Source organism: Penaeus monodon, chromosome 44, assembly GCF_015228065.2.
Source record: "Penaeus monodon isolate SGIC_2016 chromosome 44, NSTDA_Pmon_1, whole genome shotgun sequence".
Classification (NCBI taxonomy): domain Eukaryota; kingdom Metazoa; phylum Arthropoda; class Malacostraca; order Decapoda; family Penaeidae; genus Penaeus; species Penaeus monodon.
The window spans coordinates 3,449,508-3,459,455 of record NC_051429.1 but is presented as its reverse complement, the minus strand read 5'-3'; the positions used below and the strand labels follow the sequence as shown (position 1 = coordinate 3,459,455).

The 9,948-nt window shown below is 36.9% G+C and overlaps 1 long non-coding RNA gene across 1 annotated transcript in view; it reads left to right on the top strand.

Annotated features, from left to right (window-relative positions):
* Positions 1–9,948, top strand: part of LOC119568595 — a 34,718-nt gene that overhangs the window by 8,082 nt on the left and 16,688 nt on the right. The window contains exons 2-3 of the long non-coding RNA XR_005228096.1: positions 787–812; positions 1,571–1,722. This is a non-coding gene — a long non-coding RNA (uncharacterized LOC119568595). The remainder of the gene's footprint in view (positions 1–786; positions 813–1,570; positions 1,723–9,948) is intronic.

Below are 9,948 nucleotides of genomic sequence, written 5' to 3'. Positions count from 1 at the left end.
TATATATTATATATATATATATATATAACTATATTCATATATTCTATATCATATACTAAATATACATAATATATATATATTATATATACTATTATCTATCTATCTATATATATATTATATTATATATATATATATATATATATTATATATATATATATATATATTATATAACTATATATATATATATAAATATATCATATTTGATATTATATTATTTTATATTATTTTATAATATTTATATATATATATATATATATATAGATTGCTATTGATATATATATAATATTGTATATTATATATATATATATATATATATATATATATATATATATATTATATATATATATATATATATATATATATATGTGAAATACATCTGATAATTATCATTCAATATTTGTTTGTTTTATTTCTAGGCTAACCTGTTGCCACTAGGAATGATGCATGTGCACATGTCATGCCCATTGAAAATTTAGCTTATTAACCCTCCTGATCTGCATACTTCGCTGCCCAACCATGGCTTAAATTCAGGGCATTAGGTTATGTAATTGGTGAATCTCCTGTACATGTGGCTAATAGGCTCACACTACCACACGTCTGTGGTATGAAGAGTTATCGTTTCCCCTTTACAAGAGTTTCCCCTATACAAGAGTATGAAGAGTTCTCATTTCCCCTTTGTCTCTTTTTCTGCATGAGCACTTTTTTTGCTTGATTGTCATTTTCCCAAGGTCTATGTTTGTCTCTAATATGCTCTATTAAGATAGTAATAAACTGTTTTCTTTGCAGACTGACTAACACAGCATCCTGGATATGTAAGTAACATCCTCCATGGAAATGACTCACTTATGGTGCAGTTCACCCTTATTTCCTAGTGAAATTGATGCAAGAAATCCCTAAATTCTTCCAAGACTTTTGTGCACTCATGGCGAATCAGTCCCTGAGCCCAGCCTTAAACTGAATTTCTTTTGGCAGTACATATCCCTAACCCTTTTCACCTTTTCTTTTCGGCCCTCAGACAAAATTTTTTTCATGACATGACCATCGCAGAACTCGGATCCAGTGAGTTGTTTTCACATATATATGGCTCATCTAGTGAGTTGTTTTTACATATATATGGCTCAGTAAGATCTTAGTCATCAAAGAGTTAATTACTGGTCCTTCCTATTTCACCCGTAAACTGTATCTTGATTCTTACAAATAATCTTTTTGTTTCAATATCGTTAATAGCATTATAATAATTATTAAGTAAGTAATAACATGGTTGATATGATCTCTAGAAACGAAAAAAGAATCCCAAAACTCAAGAAAATTGAATTAGGTCACTTTGGCCTACCAATTGACTAAGAGCAATCTGTGTTTAACACATAAATGACCATTACGTGTTTTGTTGCAGTTGGGTTTAGTGAACTAATCCCATTATATTGTTCCATTTGCAGTTATTCTTACTTTATCATTGAGCATATATTTTCTTATTATTTTATTGGTGCTAATATTAACATTATAATATTAGTATTATATTATATTAATATTAAAAAGACTAAAATCATAATTTTCATTATCCTTGTTATAGGTGTAAAGAAACCTGCAAGGAAGCAAGTAAAAAAACAAGCCAAGCCAAGGTTCCCTAGGGCACCTGCATTACTGCACAAGGAAAGGCACGTGTGTTCACTCAGCGCTGGAAGGAAAGCTGTGCAGAGAGTGAGTGAAGTCACTTGTAATAAGGTAAGAAGGTCATGAAATATCTAGATTTTTTGTTTCACAAAGCATATGCCTGTGGGTTAATCTGCAGTTGTGTATTTATATGAATATGTATATACTGTAAATATAGAGTTATGTACATGTTTAACTCTGTGTACTGTATATGCATATCTTAATATATGACTATATATTCTATGTTTATATATTATATATATATATATATATATATATATATATATATATATATTCATACATCCATATACACATCATACATACATATATACATGCATGTTACATGCTCATGTGTATTGTATCAATATATACATATTCATAATAATTGTGTGTATTTATATATATGTATATATATATATATATATATATATATATATTTATATAATAATATATATATATATATATATATATATATATATATACATATACATAGATACCTATCTATGTATGTCTTAACAACAATCTTGAATACTGTATCTTAATATATAACTATATACCATATGTTGATCTACATACACATATTTTATAAAAAAAAAAAAAAGTTTAACAAAGCAATAATCAAAGAATCATACAGGTAATTATGAAAACAGTATCCGAAGAACCTAAAAAAAAAATGTATGTTTGAAGCAGAAAACAGCAGTTCTATTCTTTGGTGCAGAACTTTATGGCAATGAAATTCAACTATGGATTAAGGAGATATGCAGCACCTTGGCAAAGGTTTTGGTAGTTTAGTCAAAATATAGGTTTACAAAAAGGGGCAGAAAATGTTCATATACTGTCTAGAAACTCTCCCTGAACAATGTTTTTACTGTAATGTTCAATTCAACTATAGATGGCATAGCAGTTTGGCATCAACACACATAGAATAAAGGCAAATTTGTGCCACAACAGACTAGCTGAATATGTTGGTCTGTAAGTGTAAATATATATATATATATATATATATATAAATTATATATATATATATATATATAATATATATATATATATATATATATATGTATATATATGTATGTATGTTTTTATGTGTGTGTGTGTATGTGGGGTGTGTGTATGTCTGTGAATATATACATAGACAGATATATATATATATATATGTATATATATATATATATATATATATATATATATATTGTTACGCCGCCCCCCTCCTCTCTCTGCCACCACACAAGGCAGGCTAGGCAGACGGCATGTTATCCACAGGGTCGTGAACACTGAACAGCCCCAAGAGGCACCGAGCACCACAGCGTCCCAGAACACCAGGAGGGAAAACGTCAGGTGGCGGGCGGGCACGAAAATAAACACACGATGACAGTCTTTCCTTTATTTGCACAAGTTATTTACCCGTACACTTTTCTATAGGCACAATACAGGGGGAAACCAGTATGTCACACTGCACAATACAGCTTATAACAGGGCAACACAAAGTTATATTAGGTCACAAGGCACACACAAGGTCTTCACAGGAGCAGCACCCAACCGCGTCTCACGGCTTGTTCTCTGCTCCTCCGCTCACAGCCAGCTGCGTCATGTTTGCCCAGGTCCCTTCATGTTGACACATGTTTCGCACAGAGACAAAGACCACTGGCGTAGCACTATCCCCCCTATAAAGCAGACGACCGTTGCTCTGTCATATCTAAACCTGAAAACAAACTACAGAAAATTTAAATAAAATCAGTTCTCAGAAACACAAAAATCTTTCATCCAGCGCGGCTTTCTTCGCTCTCGCTGGGGTCTCTCTGGAGGAGGTTTGGGCGGCGGTAGATTGGCGTGGCACCCAGAGGGTATTCCTGTCCCAAGACCTGGCTCAGGGTCACCATGCATCTGCTGCATCGCCCTCACCGTCCAAATGCTCGTCCTCACCTCGGTCAGCGTCTGCCACGTCCTCATCGCCGGGGCTATGGGGCTAACTTCATCTTCTTTTTCACCATGGCCCCAGGAGTAGCTTCCTGGCCCATAGAAACGCCACAGCCGGTGCACCAAGTCCTCGAGGAAGTCAGGAAAGGGCCCCCACACCAACCAACTCCTCGCTCCCGACGACTCTTCTGGACGCCCACTTCCTCACAAGTCCCCCACCTTTGCACCAGTGGCACCTTCGGGGCCTTATCGGAGAAGTTGGCTACCAACACTGTAACTAACCCCTCCCCTGGTCCAACAAGGCTCCGCCCAACCGCTACGCCATCAGCCAGCTGCAGGTTTTGTATGGGCTCCACGAGGCCCTCTACTCCACGCATCACTCTTGATAGTCGACACCAGATTCTAGACTCTGTCCTGGGGGCAAGATGCAGTCACTTAGCCGTAACCCCTTTCTGCAAAAGCAACCTCTGGAAGCAAGGGCACATCTTCACCGGCACCCTCACCAGCTTCCGTCCAAGGTCGACACACGCCTTACTCTGCGTCAGGTAGTCAAGGCCCAGCAAACAGTGCTCGTCCAGATCGGCCACATACACCGGCAGCCGCTGCACCGTGCTGCCCATGCCAATACGAGCCTACACTCCCCCCTTGAGCTGCCACAATGCCCCGTGACACCAACAGTCTCTGTGGAAGTCGCATAGGGGCCCAAAACATATCAGCTGCACTAGGGTCTTCTCAGCCCCGGGTGTCCACTGTCAGGCGGCATGGCTTTCCATCTACTGAGCCCTCCCCCTGCATCGTGCTGGTTCGACGGCAGCTTACCCAAGTCGGGGCCGGGAAACCGAGGAGGGGCTGGGTTTCGGCCCCTTCTCCAGCATGTCCGAGATTTCCGCCTTTTACCACTTCCTTAGCCTTAGGACAGCACTCGGATGGTGACCATTCCTGCCACAGTCCTTGCAGCACTGCTGGAAGGCATCAGAATCCTTTCCGGTTGAGAGGACTTGTTCTCCGCTCCCTCCGACACCGACTACGTCTGTGCCCCTCCTCACCGCAGCCCCAGCACAAGCCTTGGAAAGTTCTCGGGCTCACCTTCCTCAATGCTATTTTCTCCACTTTAGCCTTCCGGCCCCGGAGGTCACGGCGGGGCTGAGCAGCTGGCCCTAGGCCACTGGTTGCCTTCAGGAAGGGCCTCGAACTCCAAGGCCCTCGCCAGCGCCACCTGCAGGTCCTCAGGGTGTGCCTGCTTGATGTAGATTTGCAGCTGCTGGTCCTGTAAAGCGTCAACAAAGAAATCACGGGCCAGGACCACGATCATCTCTTCCGCAGCTGCAGGGTACGATCTCCTTACCAGCGCCTCCACATCCTGCGCCAGCTGGGACAGTGTCTCGCCAGTGTCTTCTTCAAGTGGGCCCGATATACCTCGGCCTGGTGGTGGTGCCCGAAACGGCGTTTCAAAGCCTCTTCCACGCTGGTGTAAGAGGCCTGTTGGGATGCCGGCAGATGCCCCAAAAACTTCCACCGCGGGGCCCCTTAGCGTGTTACCAGCTGCAGGGCCCTTTTCTTCCTGGCTCCAGCCCTGGGCAGATGCCCGCATTTCAAATTGGGCAACATATGCCTCCCAGGCCACCTTCCCGTCGTACTCAGCTGGCTTACGCCTCACAGAATGTCTGGAGGCCGAGGGGCTGCAGGGTGGAGAACGCGTGCCATGAACTAACACACCTGGGGGGGAGGAAGGGGGTGAGGGAGGCAACGAGGCGGGTTGACCGGGTCCGAGTTTGCCGCCACCTATACCCAAGGGAGCGGTTCCGATGGGTCCCCAGCCTCCTGCAGCGACCACTGGCTGCGACACGACGCTGCGAGGCCCGGGGGTTTCCTGCCACAGACCCCAGGCAGACCCCAGTAAATCTGACACTCTGGCAAACTGTTGCCAGAACCTCGTCTGCCTTTTCCCGCTTTCAACGTTACTAAACCTCGTGACGCCGCCTTTCCTCCTTCACTTCCTCCCTCAGGCCCTGAACCTCGCCCTTCAGAGTCTGCACCTCCTCCATCAGTTCACTCTTCACGCTGTTGCAGGCCTTGTCGGTGTACTGCAGAGTTTCCATCTTCACAGATGCGAGATTGCTCTGTAGCACCTCAACAAGTTGGCAGAACTGTTCCTCTGCCTTTCCTTGCCTGCATCTCGGGCGAGATGGTGCGCCTGCTCGTGTGCCCTCTGTGCCTGCTCTTCTGCCCCTTTTTGCCATTTCCTCCCTCATACCCGGGCCCGCATGCAGTGATCAGGTCCATCTGGCTCGGCTTCACCTCACTCGTGCCTGCCTCAGTCATAGCCTCTTCTCCCTCATGGCTGCCGCCATCTTTGAAGAACATGATAAATCGGCGCTCTCACTGATCAAATATCACAAATCCCACTTCTGACACCAATTGTTACGCCGATCGCCTCGTCTTTCTGCCACCAACACAAGGCAGGCTAGGCAGACGGCGTTTATCCACAGGGCGTGAAGACTGAACAGTTCCAAGAGGCACCGAGCACCACAGCGTCCCAGAATACAACAAGGGGAAACGCCAAGTGGCGAGGCAGGGCACGAAATAAACACAAAATGACAGTCTTTCCTTTATTTGCACAAGTTAATTACCCGTACACTTTTCTATAGGCACATTACAGGGGGAAACCAGCATGTCACACTGCACGATACAGCTTATAACAGGGCAACACAAAGTTATATCAGGTCACAAGGCACACACGAGGTCTTCACAGGAGCAGCACCCAACCGCGTCTCACAGCTTGTTCCTCTGCTCCTCCGCTCACAGCCAGCTGCGTCATGTTTGCCCAAGTCCCTTCATGTTAACACATGTTTCGCACTGAGACAAAGACCCACTGGGGTAGCAATATATATCTATATATATATATATATATATATTTTATTTATATATATATATATATTATATATAATATATATATATATATATATATATATATATATACATGTAGTATGTATGTATGTGTGTGTGTGTATGTGTGTGTGTGTGTATGTGTGTGAAATATACATAGACAGATATATAAAATATAATATATATATATATATTATGTATATATATATAATATATATATAATATATATTTTATAAATATATATATATATATATATATATATATATATATATATAATAATATATATATATATATATATTTTATATACATATTTATGTATAAAATATATATATATATATATATATTATATATATATATATATATTATACATAAATATGTATATATAATACATACAATTATATATAATTTTATATATTTACATAGAGAGAGAATATATTTATGTATATATGTTTTTACTTATGAATACATACATAATTTTCCATATATAGATGACCCCCCCAATCCCTTGCCCGGTTTTGTCGTGGGGAGGCTTAGGAGGCAGAGACTGGGACCCAATGATGGGGAACTCCCCAACCTTTGGACTCAGCCCTCGACTCAACTAATTTTGCATGGTCTTTATTGCCTTCCCACTTTTCGTTTCGTCCCTTCACCAAAGCCTTCTGCTATCCACCTCCTAAGGTTTTTGAGAGCCATGCTGAAAGGATGAAAGGCTGACTTGTGCCAGTCTGAATGGCCTTAGGGAGCCATGGGCACCGTATTTCCCTATTTTGGTTATCTAGCCCTTACCCTTCAAGGGGACCATGGCCAGTAATGAAAACTTATCCCCATTATAAGGGGCAATGAGGCTTGTCCCTTTATCAAATAGCCCCAACGATGTAAACCCACCCTATTCCCTGACCCCAGGCTCTCCTTCAACCACGGCTCCAAACAACTGCAATAACTACCCCCTCATCAATGCCTACTAGTACAGTAGCCAACAATCAACCCTTAAGGAACATTTCCACTCTCCCAGCACGCTCAACTTCAAAAACCTTTACCCCCACAACCTCCAACATCAAAACCACCCCATCCTCCCTTATTAATACTTACAGCCTTATTGCCTACCTCCCCATAACCCCTACCTCCCTCAACACTACTCCATCGTCATGCCCCCGCCTTTCGACTACCCCTATCTCTGCAACAATTTTGAATACCCTCTTCAGCGCAGCCAAATGGGACTGATTTTTCATGATCCCTCCCACAGCTCCCTACTCTGACAACACCCTTCCCTTTCCAACAATGTCTCCAAAAACAAGTAGGTAAAGTCTCTTTCCGTAGCCGACCCGACGGGTCCCCTTTGTCACAGAACATCCCAAAACCAAGCTATAGCATTAACAAAAACTAACAGGGCATTGTAACCCCCCTTGCAGAACCCATCCTTTTTTTTTTTTTTTTTTTTTTTTTTGGGGGGGGGGGAAAATTTTAAAAAAAATATTTTTAAAAAAAATTAAATTAAATAAAAAAAAAATTTTTAAATTTTTTAAAAAAATTTTATTTAAATTTTTTTTAAGGGTTTTTTTTTTAAAAAATTTAAAAAATTTTAAATAAAAAAATTCTTTTTTTTTTTAATTTTTTTTTTTTTTTTAAATTTTTTTAAATATATAACATTTTTTTTTTTAAAAATTTAAAATTTTGAAAAAAAAAAAAAAAAAAAAAAAAAAAAAAAAAAAAAAAAAAAAAAAAAAAAAAAAAAAAAAAAAAAAAAAAAAAAAAAAAAAAAAAAAAAAAAAAAAAAAAAAAAAAAAAAAAAAAAAAAAAAAAAAAAAAAAAAAAAAAAAAAAAAAAAAAAAAAAAAAAAAAAAAAAAAAAAAAAAAAAAAAAAAAAAAAAAAAAAAAAAAAAAAAAAAATTTTTTTTTTTTTTTTTTTTTTTTTTTTTTTTTTTTTTTTTTTTTTTTTTTTTTTTTTTTTTTTTTTTTTTTTTTTTTTTTTTTTTTTTTTTTTTTTTTTTTTTTTTTTTTTTTTTTTTTTTTTTTTTTTTTTTTTTTTTTTTTTTTTTTTTTTTTTTTTTTTTTTTTTTTTTTTTTTTTTTTTTTTTTTAAAATTTTTAAATTTTTAAAAATAAATATTTTAAATAAATTTTTTTTTGGGAAAAGTAAAATGTTTAAAAACAAAGTTTTTGTTTGTAAGGCAAAGAAGAATTTCTTTTAAGGATTTCGTTTGGCCCCTTTGGGGTACCTGAATAAGGGTTTTTTCTGTTATGCTTTTGGGTGGTACGGGGTGGGTCCCCTTTTTCAGGAAAAGTGCGGGGTATTTTTATAATCATTTTTTTTACCGGCGGGGCCCGCACTTGCCCTTTGGTTTTTGGCCCCCCCGTGGGCGGTGCCAAGTGTTTTCCCCCGAAAAAACGGGGGGTTTGCTGCCTGTTGTGCGAGACGTTGGCCGCGTTAACCCATTTTAATACCTTAATTTTATAATATTGGCCTTTTTTTTTTTAATCAAAAAAATTTTTTTTTTGGTTTGTTTTTGTTTATTATTAAATCTTAATATTTTATTTTTATAACATAAATAAAAAAAATATAATATTTTATAATTAAAATATATGTTATTAAATATCAATTTTATTATATATAAAAATATAATAATTATATTTATATATATATATATATATAAATTTTATATAATTTATAATTTTAAAATAATATAACATTATAAAATATAATATAATTTATAATAAAAAGAAACAAAATAAAAATAAAATAAATAATTTAAAACTTTCAAATTCTCTTCAACAATAAAAAATGAAAGGATAAAGGGAGAAATTTTTAAATATATTTTTAAAAAGGGAAAAACAAGATAATTTTTCCCGGGAAAAATCGAAATTTTAATTTAAAATAAAAAATTTAAACATAATTGACCAACAAATTTGAAATAGGCATTTTTCAATTAAAAAAAGATTTAAATTTTTTTTAAATTTATTATAAATTAATTTAAAATTTTTTCCATTAAGGGGCCCTTATTTTAATAAAAAAAATTTGATTTTTACAATTAAATACTTTTTCATTAATTTTTTTAAAATTAAATTATATGTAAAAATTGGGGCAATTTTAAAATTATATTAAAATAAGAAATTAAGGGTAATTTTTGTTTTATTAAGTTACCAAGTATTGGATATGAAAAAGGAAATGTAAGACCCTTTTTAAACATGGCCGTTTTCTTTGGGATTGTTTTTTTGTCTGGGGAAAAAACCGTGAAAGAGTTCGAAACGTACTTTAGTTCATTTTTTATGGGCTGCCCATTTTTGTGTACACGTTAGTGTTTGGTTTTGGTTTTTTATAAAAGGGTTTATAATAATAATTATAATTTTATTTAAATTATATATAAATTTTCCCCGACCACCTCGTTCTCTGTCCCCAACCCCAAAACTGGCCGGTGTATCCCGGTCTAACATGCACCCCAAGGGCTTTCTCTTTACTTTAACATGCCCAAATAAAAAAATTATATAATATAATATATAA